General features: G+C 42.8%; 1 non-coding gene and 1 pseudogene across 1 annotated transcript; one reads left to right on the top strand and one right to left on the bottom strand.

Annotated features, from left to right (window-relative positions):
• The first annotated feature begins 2014 nt into the window (after positions 1 to 2014).
• On the top strand, positions 2015 to 2759 carry LOC145524687 (proteasome subunit alpha type-7 pseudogene; annotated as a pseudogene).
• Positions 2760 to 10263: 7504 nt separating this feature from the next.
• TRNAE-UUC (transfer RNA glutamic acid (anticodon UUC)) lies at positions 10264 to 10336 on the bottom strand. The gene has a single exon. It is a non-coding gene; the product is annotated as a tRNA-Glu (tRNA).
• Between the last annotated feature and the right edge of the window lie 10908 nt (positions 10337 to 21244).

The raw sequence follows: 21244 nt of genomic DNA, 5'->3' as shown, positions 1-21244 counted from the left end.
ATTGTGCTGGGACTGGATATCCACAAACAAAAGAAAGAAATTGTATTCTTTCTTCATACCGTATACAAAATTAACTCAAAATGGATCCCTGACCTAGAAAATGAGAACAAAACTACAAAACTCTTAGAAGAAAAGAGAAGTGAATCTTTATAACCTTAGATTCGACAAAGCCTACTAAGCTATAACACACACAGAACAAAAAAATTAATTGAACTTCATCAAAATTTAAAACTTTTGTGCTTCACAGAATACCAAGAAAGCATAAAGACAACCCCCAAAATAAAATATTTGCAAATCTTATATCTGATAAGGAATTTGCATCTAGACTATCAAGAAACCTACAACTCAACCATTAAAATACAACCCAATTTAAAAATGCACAAAAGTTCCAAGTAAACATTTTTTTCCCCCAAGAAAATATGCAAATAGCCAATAAGCACATGAAAAGATGCTCAGAGGCAGAATCAAGATGGTGGAATAGGATGTGGAAGTCACTTCCTCCCACAAAAGCATCAAAATACATCTAATACTTACTCAACGTTCGCCTAACTCAGACACCCAAAACTGTAAGAAAGATCTCCACATAACCAGGTAGGATGAAAGGAGAGAGGAGAAAGGAATCAGGACAGAACCTCTGCCCTTGGGAGGGGGCTGTGAAAAACAAAAGGTTCCTGCAGCCTGGGAAGGCCCTTCACCAGTGGGGTCAGGACAGAAAAGGAGTTTCAGAGGCTCAGTGAGACAGGCAGTTTGCAGCACACAGAACAGAGCAGACCTGCACAGGTGGTCTATGCCACCTCCCCACACTCTCCAGACTGAGACTCACATCAGCTGTGCATGTGGATGCTGAATGCTGGATGCTGAAACTCTGGCTTCAGCAGACAGATGTGGGGAGAAGACTGGGATGGGCTGCATGGAGACAGCCTGATGGTGGTAAAGAATCCGCCTGCCAATGCAGGCTGACCCAGAAAGATCCCACATGCTGCAGAACAACTGAGCCCATGTGCCACAACTATTGAACCTGTGCTCTAGTGCCTGGGATCCATAGCTATTGAAGCCTGCGCTCTCTAGAGCCCGTGCTCCACAACAAGAGAAACCACCACAATGAGAAGCCCTTGCACCACAACTAGAGAGTAGCCCCAGCTCTCTGCAATTAGAGAAAGCCCATGTGCAGCAACAAAGACCCAGCACAGCCAAAAATAAATTTTTAAAATCAAGAGAATTCCCTTAAAATAATAAAATGTACCCCAATGTTCATTGCAGTACTATTTACAATAGTCAAGACATGGAAACAACATAAATGTCCCTTGACAGATGAATGGATAAAGAAGATGTAATGTGTGTGTGTGTGTGTGTGTGTGTGTGTGTGTGTGTGTAGGTATGAATATATAAATGGAATACTACTCAGCCATAAAAAAGAATAAAATAATGTCATTTGCAGCAACATGTTTGGATCTAGAGATTATCATACAAAGTGAAGTCAGAAAGAGAAAGACAAATACCATATGATATCACTTATATGTGGAAACTAAAATATGACAAAAATGAATTTATCTATGAAACAGAAACAGACTCACAGACCTAGAGAACAGACTTGTGGTCGCCAAGGGCAGGGGAAAGGGAAGGATTGGGCATTCAGGATTATATAGTATGAGTGAATAACGAAGTCCTATTATATAGCACAGGGCACTATATTCAATATCCTGTAATAAACCATAATGAAGGCGAATATGAAAAAGAATATATATATAACTGGATCACTTTGTTGTACACCAAAAAAATAACACATTGTAAATCAACTATACTGGATATATAGTATATACACATATATACTATGCAGGCTTGGCAAAGTTATATGGAAACGAGAAGTCTGATACACTACTGATGGAAATAAAGTCTTGATAAAAGCAAAACAAGGTGGGGGGGGAGGCGCACAGTGCTGGCACAGCAACGTTGTGAATCACTGCGTGGCAGTGAGTGTGCACTTTTCCCAACCCAACCGCGACGTTTCGCAGGCATGAGCTATAACCGCGCCATCACCGTCTTCTCTTCCAACAGCCACCTCTTCCAAGCGGAGTACTTGCAGGAGGCCATGAAGAAGGGCTGTACCGCGTTCGGTGTTCGAGGAAAAGACGTTGTTGTTCTTGGTGTGGAGAAGAAGTCAGTGGCCAAACTGCAGGATGAAAGGACGGTGTGGAAGGTCTGTGCTCCGGATAATAATGTCTGCATGGCATTCGCCGGCCTCACTGCTAACGCAAGGATAGTCATCAATAGGGCCCGGGTGGAATGCCAGAGCCACCGGCTGACTGTGGAGGACCCGGTCACCATGGAGTACATCACCCGCTATATCGCCAATCTGAAGCAGCGCTACACACAGAGCAAGGGGCGCCGGTGGTTTGGTATCTCTGCCCTCCTTGTGGGTTTTGACTTTGATGGCACCCCCCGACTCTATCAGACTGACCTCTCCGGCACATACCATGCCTGGAAGGCCAATGCTATAGGCCGGGTTGCCAAGTCAGTGCGTGAATTCCTAGAGAAGAATTATACTGAGGAAGCAATTGAAATGATCTGACTATTAAGCTGGCTATCAGGGTCCTTCTGGAAGTGGTTCAGTCAGGTGGCAAAAACATAGAGCTTGCTGTTGTGAGGCAAGATCAACCACTCAAGATTTTAAATCCTGAAGAAACTGAGAAATACATTGCTGAGATTGAAAAAAAAAAGAAGAAGAAAATGAAAAGAAAAAACAAAAGAAAGCATCATGATGAAATGAAATTTTGCTTGTAACAATTTTTAAATTCAAATCATGGCTGATTTCCAAAATGATACATAGGCGTTTCCATTCCATTTATCTGTACTGTCCAAGTGTCCTACAATAAATTTGCCTATTTTTTTTTAAAGCGAAACAAAAAGATGTTCAATCTCTTTACTCATTAGGGAAATTCAAATCAAAACCACAATGAGATCCTACTTCACCTTCACTAGAAAAGAATGGCTATAATCAAAAAGACAGTAAGTATTGGTGATGTTGCAGAGATATCAGAATCTTCATACACTGCTGGTGAGAATGTAAAATAGTATAACTGCTTTGGAAAACAGTTTGGCTATTCTTGAGAAGATTAAACATACAGTGATCATATGATTCACTAATTTCACTCAGATATAGCTAAGAGTACTGGAAACATATGTCCATGCAAAAACTTGTACATAAATGTTCACAGCAGCATTATTCATCACAGCCAAAAAGTGGAAACAACTCAATGTCCATCAACTGATGGCTAAACAAAGTGGTTTATTCATACAGGGAATATTATTCAGCAATAAAAAGGAATGAAGTACATGCTACAGTGTTACTGAGCAAAAGGCTTGCTGCCCCATGTGCATAGAAGCCAATACTATGGCACTGGCTTTTGAGGAAAGAAAAAGCTTTATTGCAACATGAACCTGCAAGGAGACAGGAGGCCTAGCTCAAATCTGTTTCCCAAATCTGGGATTCAGTCAAACTTTTAAGAGTTAGAGGAGAATGGATTAGTATGCAGAAATGCTGGTGAGACAGATTTCAAATGGAGGGCTTTGGAACTTGGTATTTATGGGAAGATATGGGAGGAGGCTTCAGTGAATCTTCTGGGCAATGGAACTTTCGTTTCTGAAAGAGTTCCAGCATTCAAGTTCCAGTCATGTCTCCATAGTTTAGTTCTGGGGTTTGGGGGGCCTCACACTCTCTTTATAATTCCCCATGCTTAGGGCCTCACCCAACACAAGGGGGTTGGGGGGAACTTTAGTTCCGAGTGTTATTTAAGGTTAAAATTTTCTCTTCCGTGCTTACTTTGCATGATTTATGGTTTTGCTCTGTTGTCTTTGAAAAACAGCTCAGTGTCTTATTATTGATAGAGCAGGACTTGTTTCAGCTCTTCCTACAGTTGCAACAATGTGGATGAACCTTGAAAACATTGTGCCAAGTAAAAGAAGTCAGTCACAAAAAACCACATATTAAATGATTCTGTTTATATGAAATGTCCAAAAAAAGTGAATCTATAGAGGTAAAAAGTAGATTAGTGCATCCCTAGGACTGAGGGGTTGGGAAAAATAGGGAGTGACTTATAAGGGTATAAGGTTTCTTTGGGGGGTGATGAAAAGGTTCTAAATTGACTGTGGTGATGGTTGTGCAACTGTTAATATATGAAAAAAACTATTGAACTGAACACTTTAAATGGATGAAATGCATGGTATGGGAATTATATGTCAATAAAGCTGTTATCTTTCAAATAAAGATTGCATACTGTATGATTCCATTTATATAACATTCTCCATGTAGAGATGGAGAACAGATTAGTGGTTTCCAGGAAGGGGAGGGGGAGGGGTGAGCGTAAATTCAAAAAGGCCGCAGGAGAGAGTTCTTTTTCAGCAATTGAGCAGTTCTGTATCTTGATTGTGGTGGTGATGACAGAAATTTCCAGAGGCAATCAAGCTGCATGGATATACATACACACAAATGAATACAGTTTTTCTTTCTTTTTTTTTTTTTCAAGTGGTAAAAACTGAATAAGGCCTGTAGTCTAGAAGAGTAATGTACCAATTTCCTGGCTTTGATATTGTACTACACCCATATAAGATGTCACTACCTGGGGGAAATAGGTGAGCGGTGCAGGAAGCTTGTTGGATTAGTTTTACAGTTTTCTACAAGCCTGTAACTATTTCAGGATAAAAACTTAAGATAGAATTACAGTTGTCCAAAATTGGAATATTTTGTCCCATGGAATGATTTCTCTGTTGTCAGAGTTTTTAAAAGGCTTGGTATTATTAAAATTCTATAAATAATAAATGCTAAAGTAGCATAGGGAACTCTACACAATACTCTGTAATGGCCTAAATGGGAAAAGAATCTTAAAAAAAGTGGGTATATGTATATGTGGGCTTCCCAGATGGCACTAGTGGTAAAGAACCTGCCTGCCAATGCAGGAGACATAAGAGACACGAGTTTGATCCCTGGGTCAGGAAGATCCCTTGGTGGAGGGCCCAGCTAACACATTCCAGTGCTCTTGCCTGAAGAATCCCATGGACAGAGGAGCATGGTGGGCTACAGTCCATGGGGTTGTGACTTAGCATGCATGTACACATGTACATGTACATATGTATATGTACACTTGAAACTAACAGCATGGTAAATCAACTATACTCCAATAAAAAAATTTTTAATAATAATAAATAATAGAGAGGCTGTGGATATCAGGAAAACTTCCTACAGTGTTGATGAGAATGCAAACTGGTGCAGCCACTGTGGAAAACAGTATGGAGGTTCCTTAAGAAACTAAAAATAGAGTTGCCATATGATGCATCAATCCCACTCCTAGGCATGTATCCAGATAAAACTCTAAATTCAAAAAGATACATGCACCCCAACATTCATAGCAGCACTATTCACAGTAGCCAAGACATGGAGACTATCCATACTATGTGAAGTCAGACAAAAACAAATACCATATTATATCACTTATATGTGGAATCTAATACATTATACAAATGAACTTATTTATTGGGCTTTCCAGGTGGCTCAGGGGGTTAAGAATCTGCCTGAAATGCAGGAGACGTGGGTTCGATCCCTGGGTTAGGAAGATCCCCTGGAGGAGGGCATGGAAACCCACTCCAGTATTCTTGCCTAGAGAATCCCATGGACAAAGGAGCCTGGCAGCCTGCAGTCCGTGGCGTAACAAGGAGTCGGACATGACTGAAGCGACTGAGCATACATACATGCACAAACTTATTTATAAAACAAAAACAGATGCAAAGACATAGAAAACAAAAAGCTACAAAAGTGTTTCCCCTCTCTGGAGGGTGTTCAGTTCAGTTCAGTTCAGTCGCTCAGTCATGTCCGACTCTTTGCGACCCCATGAATCGCAGCACGCCAGGCCTCCCTGTCCATCACCAACTCCCAGAGTCTACCCAAACCCATGTCCATCGAGTCAGTGATGCCATCCAGCCATCTCATCCTCTGTCATCCCCTTCTCCTCCTGCCCGCTATCCTTCCCAGCATTAGGGTCTTTTCCAATGAATCAACTCTTTGCATCAGGTGGCCAAAGTATTGGAGTTTCAGCTTCAACATCAGTCCTTCCAGTGAACACCCAGGACTGATCTCCTTTAGGATGGACTGGTTGGATCTTCTTGCAGTCCAAGGGACTCTCAAGAGTCTTGTCCAACACCACAGTTCAAAAGCATCAATTCTTCGGCGCTCAGCTTTGGAGGGTGGGGAAGGGATAAATTAGGATTCACAGATACAGACTACCCTACATATAAAATAGATAACCAACAAGATCTCACTGTAGAGCACAGGAAACTATATTCAATATCCTATGATAAACCATAATGGAAACAAATATATTCTTTGCTGAACATTAGCAACTAACATGACATTGTAAATCAACTATGTTTCAGTAAAAAATAAGATAAATAAATTTTTTAAAGTTTGGGTGAATCTGTATCTGGGATACTAAAAATTGTAGAGAGCTGGCAACCGAAAAGACTTTTTTCTATAGCAAATTTCAGATCCAGCTGTTACACAAGCCAGCCCTGTCCCTACTTACAGTTTTAGGCCGGAGAATGAGGTCTGGAATGTGGAGGCTCTCAGAAGTTCCTGGATGCGCCAGGCTACCCTGTGGTTCCAGGTGACCCAAAGCTCTTTATCTCCCAAGGCTGACTTGACAAACTCAGTTCTCTCTGGGCAAACCCAGCTCCAGTGTAAACAATGAAGGTGAGGCTCTGTCTGGAAAATCTTTTCCTAAGATAAAAAGCAACTTCCTGCTCCAGGAGCCATTTGAAGATAGAGACTGAATCTCACTCCCTCTAGAATTCCCCGTGCCCAGGGCCTCACCCAACACAAGGGAATGGCTAGCAGAGGAGCGTGTCTTACATATCACTCCCAGTCCCCGTGGGTCTCAACTCTGGCAGCACATCAGAGCTTTTAGAAATGTGGCAGATAAGCAGTTAAATCAGTTTGGAGTGTTCTTTTTCACTTTTGCTTTTCTATTTTATAGCATCCTCAATGTCATTCTTACATCAGGTTCGTTGATGAGTTTCTGAGGGATATTTCTTATGCTGGTTCTCAGGGGAGGGTGACAGCTGTCATTCCTAAGGAGGATTCAGTTAAATATGATGTCAACCAGACATCCAGCTTGGAGACTCATCTAAGCTTCCACAAACTTATTGTATCTCTTTTAATGTAAGTGTTAGTTGCTCAATTATGTTTGACTCTTTGTGACCCCCATGAAGCCTGTCAGGTTCCTCTGCCCATGGAATTCTCCAGGCAAGAATACTTGAGTGGTTGCTATTTCCTTCTCCAAGGGATCTTCCCCACCCAGGGATTGAACCTGGGTCTCCTGCATTGCAGGTGGATTCTTTACCATCTGAGCCACATAGTAAACATAAGCCAAAAGCGTTGAAAGCTGTTCAGTGTAAAGAAAGCCTAATTCCCACCCAGCTCCCCAAAGGCCACCATTTGGTTTTTGTATTTTGTTTTTTTTTTTTTTCGCCATGCTGCATTGCATATGAGATCTTCATTCCAACCAGGGATCGAACCCATGCCCCTGGCAGTGGAAGCATGGAGTCTTAACCACTGGACTGCCAGGAAAGTCCTGAGGCCACCATTTGTATCAGCTTATTTTTCCTCCCAAACACTCTCTGCAACAACACACACACATATACTCATGTAGAGATGCATTTTAGAAGACACAGACCCTTGTGGGCTTGTAAAAGCTTCTGGGGAGAAAGAAACATTTGGATATGCTACACCCTATCTACTGTACACATGCATGCATCTACTGCATAGTGCATATTAAAATTTCTGAGTGTTCACAAGAATATTTTTTTTGATCTATCTCCTAGAGTAATGAGAATGAAAACCAAAATAAAAAAATTGGACTTAATCAAACAAAAGTTTTTGCAGAGCAAAGGAAACCATAAGCAAAACAAAACGAAAAGATCTCCCACAGAATGGGAAAAAGTATTTGCAGATGATATGACCAAGAAGGGATTAATGGCCCAAAGGCACATGAAAAGATGCTCAGTACCACTAATTACTAAAGAAATACAAATCAAAACTATAATGAAGTACCACCTCACACCAGTCAGAATGGCCATCAATAAGTGGTACTGGACAGCTACATGTAAAAGAATAAAATTTGAACACTGCCTAATACCATAAACAAAAATAAAATGGATTAAAGGGCTAAATGTAAGATTGGACATTATAAAACTCTTAGAGGAAAACACAGGCAGAACACTCTTCAACATAAATCGCAGCAAGATCTTTTTTGATCCATCTCCTAGAGTAATGAAAATAAAAACAAAAACTAACAAATGAGACCTAATTAAACTTAAAAGCTTTTGCACAGCAAAGGAAACCATAAACAAAATGAAAAGACAACCCTCAGAATGGGGGAAAATATTTGCAAATGAAGCAACCCACAAGAGATTAATCTCCAATATATACAAACAGCTCATGCAGCTCAATATAAAAAAAAAACCCAACCACCCAATAAAAAAAATGGGCAGAAGATATAGATATTTTTTCCAAAGAAGACATACAGGTGGCCAAAAACCACATGAAAAGATGCTCAACGTTACTAATCATTAATGAAATCAAAACTGCTATGAGGTATCACGTCACACTAGTCAGAACGGCCATCATCAAAAAAATCTACAAACAGATGTTGGAATGGCTGAGGAGAAAAGGAAACCCTTCTACACTGTTGGTGGGAATGTAAATTGGTGCAGCCACTATGAAAACCAGTATGAGGTTGACTAAAAAACTAAAAATAGAGTTGACATATGATCCAGCAAACCTACTCCTAGGAATATATCCAGAAAAGATGAAAACTCTAATTTGAAAAGATACCTGCACCCCAATGTTCATAGCAGCACTATTTATTCAGTATAATCTCCAGGACATGAAAGCAACCTAAATGTCCAACAATGAATGGATAAAGATGTGGTATATACACACACAATGGAATACTGCTCAGCTATAGAAAAGAAACAGTACCATTTGCAGCAACAAGGGTGGACCTAGAGATTATTATACTAAGTGAAGTAAGTCAAACAGAGAAAGGCAAATACCACGTGATACCACTAATATGTGGAATCTAAAAAAAATGATACAAATGAGCCTATTTACAGAACAGAAACAGACTCACAGACACAGAAAACAAACTTTTGGTTACCGAAGAGGAAAGAGGAGGGGGAAATAAATTAAGAGATTAACACAGACTACTATATATAAAATAAACAACAAGGACCTACGGTATAGCACAGGGAACTATACTCATCATCTTGTAATGACCTATAATGAGAAAATCTTAAAAAGAATACTGGAGTGGGTTGCCATTTCCTACTCCACTTAAAAAGAATATATATGTATACTTAGGTGGATCATTTTACTATACAGTTGAAACTAATACACTGAAAATCAACTGTACTCAATTGAAAAACAGTTCTGTTTCTCACACTTTTTGAACTTAGAATTTTTCTTTTGGGGGAAATTCTTTAAGACTTCTAGTGGTGGCATTTTCGGGCACATGAGCTAGGTGAATACTCACATAGATGGGTCATAGCTGATAAATTAGTGAACATGTCTTCATTCCTGGACATCCCCGGTCTCTTGTGATCCTTTCCCTCTTCGGGTCCCAGCTACAATGTTCTGGGCTCATAGTCCCAGAGAATGGGGGTGGGGCCGAGTCGTACAGTGACAGAAAAGTACAAAAGACACAAAAGTGACACAAAAAATCTGATCTAGATTTCTGACTTTTAATCTACATCTTTTAGAGGACAGAATGAGATAAAGGTTTTGAATCTCAAAAGTCAAAGCCCCAAGGGAGTCAGAGCAGACAGTTTAAGACAGAAATCACAGATTTGGATGAATGAAAGAGAATAATGGTTTTCCTGCCCTGGGAGACATTAAGACCCTCTGCTTGAGTAAGGGAGAAAAAAAGTCAGAAGAGAAGAGAAAGATCAGGTGCTATGTTCCTGAGAAAGAGATTACGTGACAGAATCCAAGTTAGTTTGAAGACTTAAAAGCAAAAGGACCCATGCTTACTTCCCCTGTGGCAACTCCAAGGAGAAACCAAACCTCATGGAGAAGCCACAGGTCCAGGACAGCAAGAAGTGTGTTGGTCAGAACTGGGTTATGCCCCAAGAGATAGAAATACTCAATATATTGATACATTGATTTCTCTCTTCTTTTTTTTACCTCTGTGCCACACACGGCTTGTGGGATCATAGTTCCCCAACCAGGGATCGAACCTGGGCCCCCAGCAGTGAAAGCACGGGGTCCTAACCACTGGACCACTAGGGAAGTTCCTGATGTCTCTTTAAAGTCCGAGTTGACTGTCCAGGACTGATCGTGCGCTGCACGCTGTGAAGAACCCAATCCACTCTGCATTGTTGCTTCATCTTGTGTGGCTCAACATCAGTGTCTGAGTTCTGGGCAGCAGGATGGAGGAAAGGACAGAGAAAGAGGAAAGGGAATCAACAGGCTATTTCCTAAGAAAGGTCTATGAAAAGCTCCTGTATATTTCTACCACATACCTTTAACTAGAAGTTAGCCACTTGGTATTATGGGTTGAGTTGTGTTCCTCAAAATGTTAGGTTGAAGTCCTAACACCTGTATCTGTGAATGTGACCTCATTTGGAAACATGATCTTTTCTTTAAGGTATTTTTTTATGTGGACCATTTCTAAAGTCTTTATTGAATTTGCTACAATATTGCTTCTGTTTTATGTTTTGGTTTTTTGGCTGCAAAACAAGGATCTTATATCCTCGACCAGGGTTCAAACCCACACCCCCTGCACTAGAAGGCGAAGTCTTAACCACTAGACTCCCATGGAAGATCCTGGAATTAAAATCTTTTGCAGATGTAATCAGTTAAGATGAGGTCATTAAGGGTGGATCCCAATCCAACAGGAAAGATGCCCTTGTAAGAAGGGAAGAGACACACGGGGAGAGGCTGGTATACCATGTGGCGAGGGATGCGGGGCAGGGGGCAGAGATTGAAGTGGTGCCTCCACAAGCCAGAGAACTCAAGGATTGTTAGCAAACATCAGAAGCCAGGAAAGGAAAGAAGGCATTCCTCCCCCAAGTTTCTTCAGAGAGAATGGTCTTGTGACACCTTGATTTTGAACTTCTAGCCTCCAGAACTGTAAGACAATACATTTCTGTTGTTTGAAGTGACTCAGTTTGTAGAACAAAGTGGACAATCAGTTCAGTTCAGTCACTCAGTCATGTCCCACTCTTTGCGACCCCATGGACTGCAGCATGCCAGGCTTCCTTGTCCATCACCAACTCCTGGAGCTTGCTCAAACCCATATCCATTGAATCGGTGATGCCATCCAACCATCTCATCCTCTGTCATCCCCTTCTCCTCCTGAAAAGTGGACAATAGGGAGCATTAAAGTTTTCAAGTGGGATAATAATAGGAGGAAATTTGTATTCTAAGGAGGCTGCCTACCCAGTGAGCCACGAAACACTTAACAGCCAGTGCAAGAGCCAGCAGAGGCCAGACCATAAAGGACCTTGAATGGCAGCCTCAATAATCCTCTGAGGGTGGAGGTTACCTGTAATGAGATGCCCTCATGTAGTGTCTGAGAGGCACTTGAGCCAAGGTCGTGCCTAGAGGGAAGGCCATTGGGAAATGTTTCTATTCTCTTTCAGTTCATCTGTTATGTAAGTGAGCCAAACACAGCCTCTGTGTATCAGCCCCTGGGTTGTTTATTTCTTCACTGCAGACTGAGACCCATCCAAAGCCTGCCTGTGAGAAACTCAAAACTTTACACATCTAGTTATTGTAAATCAAGCCCAAACAAGTGGATTTCTAGCCATTTAGATCCTGCTGATGTGCATACTCTGTAAGACATGGCTCATTGCACATCTGCCACTGGTAGATAAGATAGAGCCTGGTAGTTAGAAGACCCCAAGTGCCCTTTGCAGTTCCCTGATCTAGACATTTGTTCATGTATGGATGTGAGAGTTGGACGGTGAAGAAAGCTGAGCGCCGCAAAATTGATGCTTTTGAACTGTGGTGTTGGAGAAGACTCTTGAGAGTCCCTTGGACTGCAGGGAGATCCAATCAATCCATCCTAAAGGAGATCAGTCCTGGTTGTTCATTGGAAGGACTGATGCTGAAGCTGAAACTCCAATACTTTGGCCACCTCAGGCAAAGAGTTGACTCATTGGAAAAGACCCTAATGCTGGGAAGGATTGGGGGCAGGAGGAGAAGGGGACAACAGAGGATGAGATGGTTGGATGGCATCACTGACTCGATGGACATGGGTTTGGGTAGACTCCGGGAGTTGGTGATGGAGAGGGAGGCCTGGCATGCTGCAATTCATGGGGTCGCAAAGAGTCAGACACGACTGAGCGACTGAACTGAACTGAACTGATCTGGACATTCCTCACCATGCTCTGAGCAACACCACCTAGACCGGTGAGCTCCATCTCTCAGCCCTGAATCCCTGGGACTTCCCTTGGTCTCCTCTCCTCCTGGAGGACGGCCCGCTCACCAAAAGCCTCTCACGGTCTCAAACTGTGAGGGATTTCCCCTCGGGTGCACCCTTGCTCTATCACAACTGCTTCTCTCTGGTCATGGTTTTTCCCTAATCAGCCCCCAAGCCCCTTGAACTTCATCATCATGTCCCAGGGCCACACCCCACTGACTGCTTCCGGGGACCACAGCTTGGGAGGGCTGAAGAGCTTCCTTGAACCCAGTCCTGGTCTTTGTGGGTGAATCCTTTGATCCTAGGCCAGAGGAGAGGGGACCGAAGGGAGGGGTGGGATGGACACCAGCCAGGAGCCTGGAGAGGCAGTGCCGAGGCCTCAGCTCTTAGCACAGAGTGTTTTCAGGATGCAGTCAGGATGCATCAAGAAAGAATACCTTCTTTGTGAAATAAGCCAGACAGAGCAAGAGAAATACCACATGGAATTGCTGAATCACTTATATGTGGAATCTTTTATTCTAAAAAAAATCATAGAAACAGTAGAAAGGTGGTTGCTAGGAGCTGAGGTGTGGGGGAAATAGGGAGGGACTGGTAAAAGGGAACAAACTTCCAGCTATAAGATGAATAAAGTCTTATTACCAGGTCCAAGCTCCAACTGCTCACCACGTGACAGGCTAATTAATTGAGAGAGGACTTGTTGGGGCAAGGAAAAGGGACTTTATTTGGAAAGCAGGGAGACTAAAGAGATGGACTCAGGTCCCAAGTCAGAATTCAGGATTCTTTTATACTAAAAGTGCTTGTGCGTATTAGTTGCTCAGTCGTGTCTGACTCTTTGCGACCCCATGGACTGTAACCCGTCAGGCTTGTCTGTCCATGAGATTTTTTCCAGGCAAGAATACTGGAGTGGCTTGCCATTTCCTCCGCCAGTGGATCTTCCCAACGTAGAGATTGAACCTTGGTCTCCTGCACTGCAGGCCGATTCTTTACCATCCAAGCCACCAGGGAGGCCCAATTAGGCTTATTGGGTATGTTCAATTACATGGGTAGCATTGTCAAATAACCATGTCCACTGCAAGAAAGAAGAAATTAACAATCCCTTCTGGAGGCTGCCTGAGCCAGGAAATGTTTGACTTTACTCCCTCCCCTTTGGGAGGCAGATTCTTTACCATCTGAGCCACAGGGAAGAAGTTTGGTCTTGGGGTTTTACATATACCAATGACACAGAAGACCATAAATGGCATTATTAACACAATAAAGGTAGCAGTACCTGGTGACAGGGTCCTGAGATAACTCTGCCTGAAGCCCTTGTGGAGATCCTAACAGGTACTGTGACCACATAGTGTTACAATAAAATATCATCTTCTTCTCATCCATGGGGTCATAGCAGTAATCAGGTCACTTATCCAAAATGAACCTCAGAGGACTTTCTGTAGAGATAGTTGAAGCATTCCCTGTTTTTAAAGACAGAAATTCAAGACCAAAAAAAATACAAACTTCACACACAAATGCTATAACAGCATCCAAAGAAACAAATGAACCAGTTCACAAATCAGGTACAAGTCCAAAAACTATTTCCTTTCTCCAACAGTGTATTCCAAACTAATTGATTTATTCCAGAGAAAAAGCCCCAAACAGAGAGGAAATAAAGGTTCCTAGCTGTACACACCAGAGCAACTTACCCTACTGTATGGAGCCTGTCAGTTTCCAAATGTTCCTCGCTCCAACTGCCAAGCGCTGGGGTAGCCAGTGCTAATTTGGAGAATTTTGAGAGGAAGATCTTCAGAACGAGTGGTCCTGGCATCTGTGAGGGCCTTACCTGAAAATCCCCCAACTGGACCGGCTAGCCAGGAACATCAAGGCTCTCGACTGGAACGCCAAAATTTGTTACTGAGTCCCAGCTCATACTTGCTTGCCCCACAACAGACCAAGAAATTGAGAAACGAGTTGTTGGGGCAAGGAATAGTAACCTTTTTCAGAAAGCCAGATGACTAAGAAGATGGTGGACTCATATCCCTGGAATTTGGGCTTCTTTTATACTAAAAGAGGAGGGAGTAAAGTCAAACATTCCCCGGTTCAGGTCAGCCTCCAGAGAGGATGTGTTCATTTCTTCCTGCCTGCAGCCATTCACAGCTAGGCCTGTGAGCTAAATGAAGGTATTTTAGCTTAATGCTCATTATCTGGGTGGCAGGGTTCCCAGAGATGGGCCATCACACTTAGATGACCCTTAACACCCACTGAACAAAGGAAAGGAGGAGGACTTACCTCCTTTCAGGAACCCTCCCCAGATTAGGCTGAACCAGGTTCTATAATCATTTGAGGAATAGTACCTTGGCCTTTTGGGTCCAAAATATACCACTCCCCCATCTCCACCCCACAGACACACACGCAAATAGTAAGTAGATGGCTGCCATGTAGGAACGTCCAGCCTGGCCTCTGTGGCTACCTACCCACATTTTTCACTGTGTGCTGGAAATTTTTCACTGTATCAGGACAAAGTGGACACAGCTGGCACTCGTCTCCCTACAACTTGGCTCTAACTAGCCCTCCTTCCCCTCAGGTACACCTTAGTCTGTTGTTTCCCAGGACGGTACTTCCCTCCTCTGACATCCCCATTCATGAAAAGGGCGCCCGCTACCTAAACCCCACTCAGCTTTTCCAGGCAGAATCAAAAGTCAGCAATGAATTCCACCCTCCGGTACCCTATGGCCACCACTGCTAGAGTAAATGGACAGCACTGAGAACTGAATTCAGGAGGAGCATCTGAGGGGAGGGGAGAAGTGAATTTGGGGACTGCATGAGAGGAGGTGCCTGTGAAACATCTAGGAGGAGAGGAAGCTGAGTATCTCAGACTTACTCCTTGCCAGGTACCATTTTTCCAAACTCCTGACTGGTGGCTCCGGCGTCTGCCTCTGCTCGCGGCCAACTCTTCTACACCTGCCTAGATACCATCGACGTCTCGGGATTCCCGCTATCTCATTGGTCGATATTTCCTCTCGCCCGTGCGTGGGAAGAAGGGAGAGCCGTGGTCCCTTGAGATCTCGAAGGCTGTTTCCCTGGTGACTGTAAGCTGGCTGCACACGAGGCGCCCACGTGGGCCTCCCCCAGCCCGCTCTAGGAGTTGGGATCTCCTTGGACAGAGACTGCTACATCTGTCGTGCCTGAAAACCGGAAACTGGATGCACCCTGCTCCCTAGTGCATCCGCAGCACCAGCGCAGAAAGGAGGCACTCATCCTCCATCAGCACTAGAGTCTGTGGCCTCTAGCTTTGTTTTTCGCACCATGGCCTTGGATTAGTCTCTCCTCAAATCAGAGAGAAGATATTATCGGAGATGATCCACAAGCAGTTTCGGCTTCAGAATCAGAGGAACGAGAGGTTCATCCAGGAGCCTGGATTCCTGACCTGGCCTTGTATCCTACCTCAGTTTCCTGATCTGTAAAATATGAGTGTTGAGACTTGGAACATGGGAGAAGGGGTGGAGGGTCATTAGAGCCCCTTCCAGCCTGTCTTCTAAGCCTGGGATCTCTTTCAATGGCCAAGTGTCTTTGAGGGTTTCAGATGAAGGGACCTGCCCCAAGTCACATGCTTAGGAAGTAACTGAATCAGAACCTAGGTCATTTCCAGTGCTTCTAATGAGCAAGACACTGAGTGACCTTTCAGTCTACAAATGAGGAAACTGAGGCTCTGAAAGGTCACTCAGACTCCGACTGAGGACTGTGAACCCTTCTTCCATGGCGTGTCCCTATAATTAGGAAAAAATGTGTAGAGTAAGTGCCAAGTACGTGGCACTTAATAAAAAAAAAGATCACTATATAGTGTATTTAATTTTTAATAAAGAAAATATATTCTTATTAAGTGTATTCAGTGTTGTGTCCCTAAGCTAATTCTGTTAACTCTTTTTTCCCTTTGTCTAGTCTGGCTTCTCCAGTTCTTCTCCACCATCCCTCCCTCATTTCTGTAATTCCCAGGGACTCAGCTTATTTCTCTCTCATCTGAGTCACTTCACAGTCCCCTCTTTGAGATCTGTACTCTAGCCTGCTGTGTGTTAGTTGCTCAGTCGTGTCCAACTCTTTGCGACCCCATGGACTGTAGCCTGTCAGGCTCCTCTGTCCATGGAATTCTCCAGGCGAGAATACTGGAGTGGGTTGCCATTTCCTTCTCCCCAGCCTGCTGTAGAGCTTAATAAAACCCTATATCTTCTTTTAATTTTTTTTTTAATCATTTGGCCACACAGCAAGGCATATGGGATCTTAGTTCCCTTCCAGAGATGGAAACTGCACCTCCTGCATTGGCAGTGTGTAATCTTAACCACTGGACAGCTAGGGAAGTCCCTAAACCCTATCTCTCTTCTTGTCTTCACTATGCTCAAGGCAAGGCCACACAACTTTACTATATTAGGGATTTTGTAGTATTTACTATAAGGGCTTCCCCACTGGCTCATTGCTAAAGAATCTGCCTGCAATGCAGGAGACCTGGGTTCCACCCCTGGGTTGGGAAGATCCCCTGGAGAAGGAAATGGTAACTTTAGTATTCTTACTTGGGAAATCCCATGGACAGAGGAACATGGTGGGCTACAGTCCATACAATCATAAAAGAGACATGATTTAGCGACTAAACAACAACAAATATTTACTATAGGAATACAGTTGGGGACAATAAAAAAAGGAATCAGGGCGATTACAAAGCTCAGGAAAATGATACCAAGATGAAACATGACTCCTCTGCCAGGTATCCCACTGGATACTGGCCTAGGCTCACTTCTCAGCTCAAATGCCATCTCTGCAGATCATTCCTGAATCTCTGTAGCCAGCTCAGATCTCTCCTGACCTGTGGCCTCAACTGTGTACTGTGTAATGTCTTCATTCTTTCACTCAGGAACATGGGTCTCTCCCCACTTCTCTGGGTAGGTCTTGGGAGGAATAAGCCAGTGAAAGTCCAGTCCCCACTTCTGATCTAGCATCCTGGAGAGGGATGAACTAGGCAGGAACCAATCTACCTCTGCCAACAGGAATGAGGATGCTATGTAAGAGAACCAAGTCCCCTGAAATACACATTTTGCTGATTCTGATGATGCTTTGAGAACCACTGGACTCTGTTTCCCACCTCAGTTGTTTTTATTCAGTTGCTAAGTCGTGTCCAACTCTTAGCCACCCCATGGACTGAAGCACACCAGGCTTCCCTGTCCTTCACTCTCTCCCAGAGTTTGCTCAGATTCATGTCCATTGAGTTGGTGGTGCTAGCTAACCATCTCATCCTCTGCTGCCTCCTTCCCATTTTGCTTTTGATCTTTCCCAGCATCAGAGTCTTTTCCAATGTGTCAGCTCTTCATATCAGGTGGCCAAAGTATTGGGGCTTCAGCAGCAACTGAAAATAGACCCCAGAGCAATGAAGCCTTGGTCCAAGAGGGGTCCATGTGGAACAGAGAAATATTTCCTAGTGCTGTGTTCACCTTTCTGACTCTTCTAGTTAATTTATGACTTCTGGAATCCAAAGCTCACAAAACCTTTCATGAAAGGGCCACAGTTTACATCATCACATCTCTCATGGATCTCTTTCTCCTCAAAATGTACCTTGAAGTTTTTGCATAAGCTCTTCCCTCTGGCTAGACCCTACCCTGCTCCTTGTTCCAGCTCTGCCACCTACATTTTCACCAGGCTATTTGCTGTTCCCCATCCATCTGATCTCAGCTTAGACATCACTTTCTCTAGGAAGGCTTCCTGAACTAACTGCTTGTCTGTCTTCCCCAGTATCAAGCATAATACCTGGCATAGAATAGATGCTCTATAAATACTTGTTAAATTTAAAAAATGGTTGTGGGGGGAGGGGGGGACTTCCCTAGTGATTGAGTAGCTAAGACTCCTCACTCCCAATGCAGGGGGTCTGGGTTCAGTCCTGGTCAGGAAACTAGATCCCACATGGTTCAACTAAGAGTTAACATGCCACAATGAAGATCAAAGATCCTGAGAGCTGCAATTAAGACCTGGTGCAGCCAAATAAAAAATTTTTTTTGTAAATGAGGAATTCCCTAGTAGTTCAGTGGTTAGGACTCAGCACTTTCACTGCTATGAACCTGGATTTGATCCCTGGTTGGGGAACTAAAATCCTGCAATCCATGCAGTGCAGGAAAAAAATTAAAACAATTAAATGGTCCATCTGTAACTGTTCTTTCTGGTAATGACTATCCAGCAGACAGTGTTATCTTTTATTTTGTCCCTCCTAGTTTGAAGGAATAAGGCATACCATATGTTTATTACAGAATGTTTATCTTTATGTTCTCTGTAACAAGAAAATGGAATCCAGCCCATTTCAACGTTTTGTACTTTTTATAAACAAATTAGAAAAAAGGGAGGCCAGATCACAGTGCTGTGTTGGGTTTACCAACAGTTCAGTTTGAAGATTGTTCCCATAGAGATCTGGCCTCCCCTATTTCAGTGACAACCAACAGTCATTCTCAACCGTAGCTCACCTGGGAGTCTTAAAAAATACCCATCCCCAGAAATTCTATGCAATTGGTCTAGGGTGTGGCCTGGGCCACAGATTCTTGAAAGTTCCTCAGGCGATTCCAATGTGCAGCTAAAGCTGAGAATCCCTGTCAGACTGAAGCAGAGCATGATCAGTGTTCCCTCCCGGAAGACTTGTGAGAACAGCGCTGGTAGGACAGTGGAGTGGGTCTCCACCTGGGTGACACATTACTGGTACTGGCAATCTGACTGGCAGTGAGCAGTGCCAGCAATCTCAGCAATAGCAGTTCTAGACAACTACAGGTAACCTAGGATCACCAACCTCGACTGGTTGCAGAAAACCACCTCTAATCTCATCACCAAGAGGCCTAGAAGGGAGACTCATCTTTAGTCAGATGACAAAAGCAGCTGAAAGAGCTGAATAAGGACAAAGGGGAGTAAGGAGGCTTGTGCTGCCCAGGTTTGTGCAAATGTCAATCTCAGTTTCCTCATCTGTAAAATGTTGATAAAAATACTACCCATGACTTCTCTGATGGTACAGTGGATAAGAAGCTGCCTACTAATGCAGGGAACATGGGTTCAATCTCTGGTCTGGGAAGATTCCACAAGCCAAGGAACAACTAAGCCCATGTGCCACAACAACTGAGCCTGAGCTCTAGAGCCTGCAAGTTACAACTACTGAGCCTGTGCACCACAACTACTAAAGCCAGCACACTATAGGGCCTGCAAACTACAATTACTGAAGCCTGTGCTCCTAGAGCCCGTGTTCCACAACAAAAGAAGCCACCACAGTGAGAAGCTCGTACACCACAAAGAAAGAGTAGCCCCTACTTACTACAACTTGAGAAAGCCCTGTATATCAATGAAGACCCAATGAAACAAACAAACAAAAATACTACCTCTCTTATAACCCTTTCGGACTTCAGACAATACTACAAAGCTGCAGTAATCAAAACAGCATGGTATTGGAATAAGAACAGACATATGGCCCAATGGACTAGGATAGAGAGACAAGAAATAAAATCCACACATCTATGTCAATTAATCTTTGACAAAGGAAGCAAGAATATATTAACACAACGGAGAAAAGACAGTCTCTTCAGCAAGTGGTGCTGGGAAAGTTGGATAGTCACAAGCAAATCAGTGAAGTTAGAACACAGCCTCACACCATACACAAAAACAATCTCAAAATGGCTTAAAGACTTACATGTAAGACCTGACACCATAAAACTCTTAGAAGAGAATATAGGCAAAACATTCTCTGACATAAATTGTACCAATGTCTACTTTCGTTAGCCTACTAAGGCGATAGAAATAAAAGCAAAAACAAACAAATGGGACCTAACTAAACTTATAAGCTTTTGCATAGCAAAGGAAACCATAAACAAAGTGAAAAGACAACCTATGGACAGGGATAAAATATTTACAAATGACACAACCAACAAGAGCTTAATTTCTAAAATATGCAAACAGCTCATACAACTCAATAACAGAAAAACAAGCAACCCAATCAAAAAGTGGACAGAAGATATGAACAGATATTTCTCCAAAGAAGAACAATAGGCACGTGAAAAGATGTTCAAAATTGCTAATTATTAGAGAAATGTAAATCAAAACTACAATGACCTCACAATGATCAGAATGGCCATCATCAAAAAGTCTACAAATAATAAATTATTGGAAAAGGTGTGGAGAAAAGATAACCCTCCTCCACTGTTGGGTGGGAATGTAAATTGGTGCAGCCACTATAGAAAACAGTATGGAGGTTCCTCAAAAAACTAAAAATTGAATTGCCATATGTTCCAGCAATCCCATTCCTAGGCATATATACAACTCTAACCCTAACTGCAATTCAAAAAGATGCATGTACCCCAATGTTCAGACCAGCACTATTTACGATAACCAAGACATGGAAATAACCTAAATGTCCACCAACAGATGAAAGGATGAAGAAGTGGTATAAATATATACAGTGGCATACTACTCAGCCATAAAATAGAATGAAATAATGCCCTTTGCAGCAACGTGGATGGACCCAAAGATTATGATATCAATACTAAGCAAAGTAAGTCAGAGACAAATATATGATATCACTTATACATGGAATCTAAAATATGACACAAGTGAACTTACTCACAAAACAGAAGTAGAATCACAGATATAGAGAACAGATTTGTGGTTGCCAAAGGAGAGGTGGGAGAGGGATGGATTGAGAGTTTAGGATTAGCAGATGCAAACAATTATATATAGACAAAGTATAAACAAGTCCTGTATAGCATGGGGAACTATATTCAATATCCTGTAAAAGATCA

The sequence above is a fragment of the Giraffa tippelskirchi genome, chromosome 10 (genome assembly GCF_054371585.1).
Source record: "Giraffa tippelskirchi isolate mGirTip1 chromosome 10, T2T-mGirTip1v1.2.pri, whole genome shotgun sequence".
NCBI classification, from domain to species: Eukaryota; Metazoa; Chordata; class Mammalia; order Artiodactyla; family Giraffidae; genus Giraffa; species Giraffa tippelskirchi.
The sequence above is the reverse complement of the archived record's forward strand: the minus strand, read 5'-3'. Positions and strand labels throughout refer to the sequence as shown.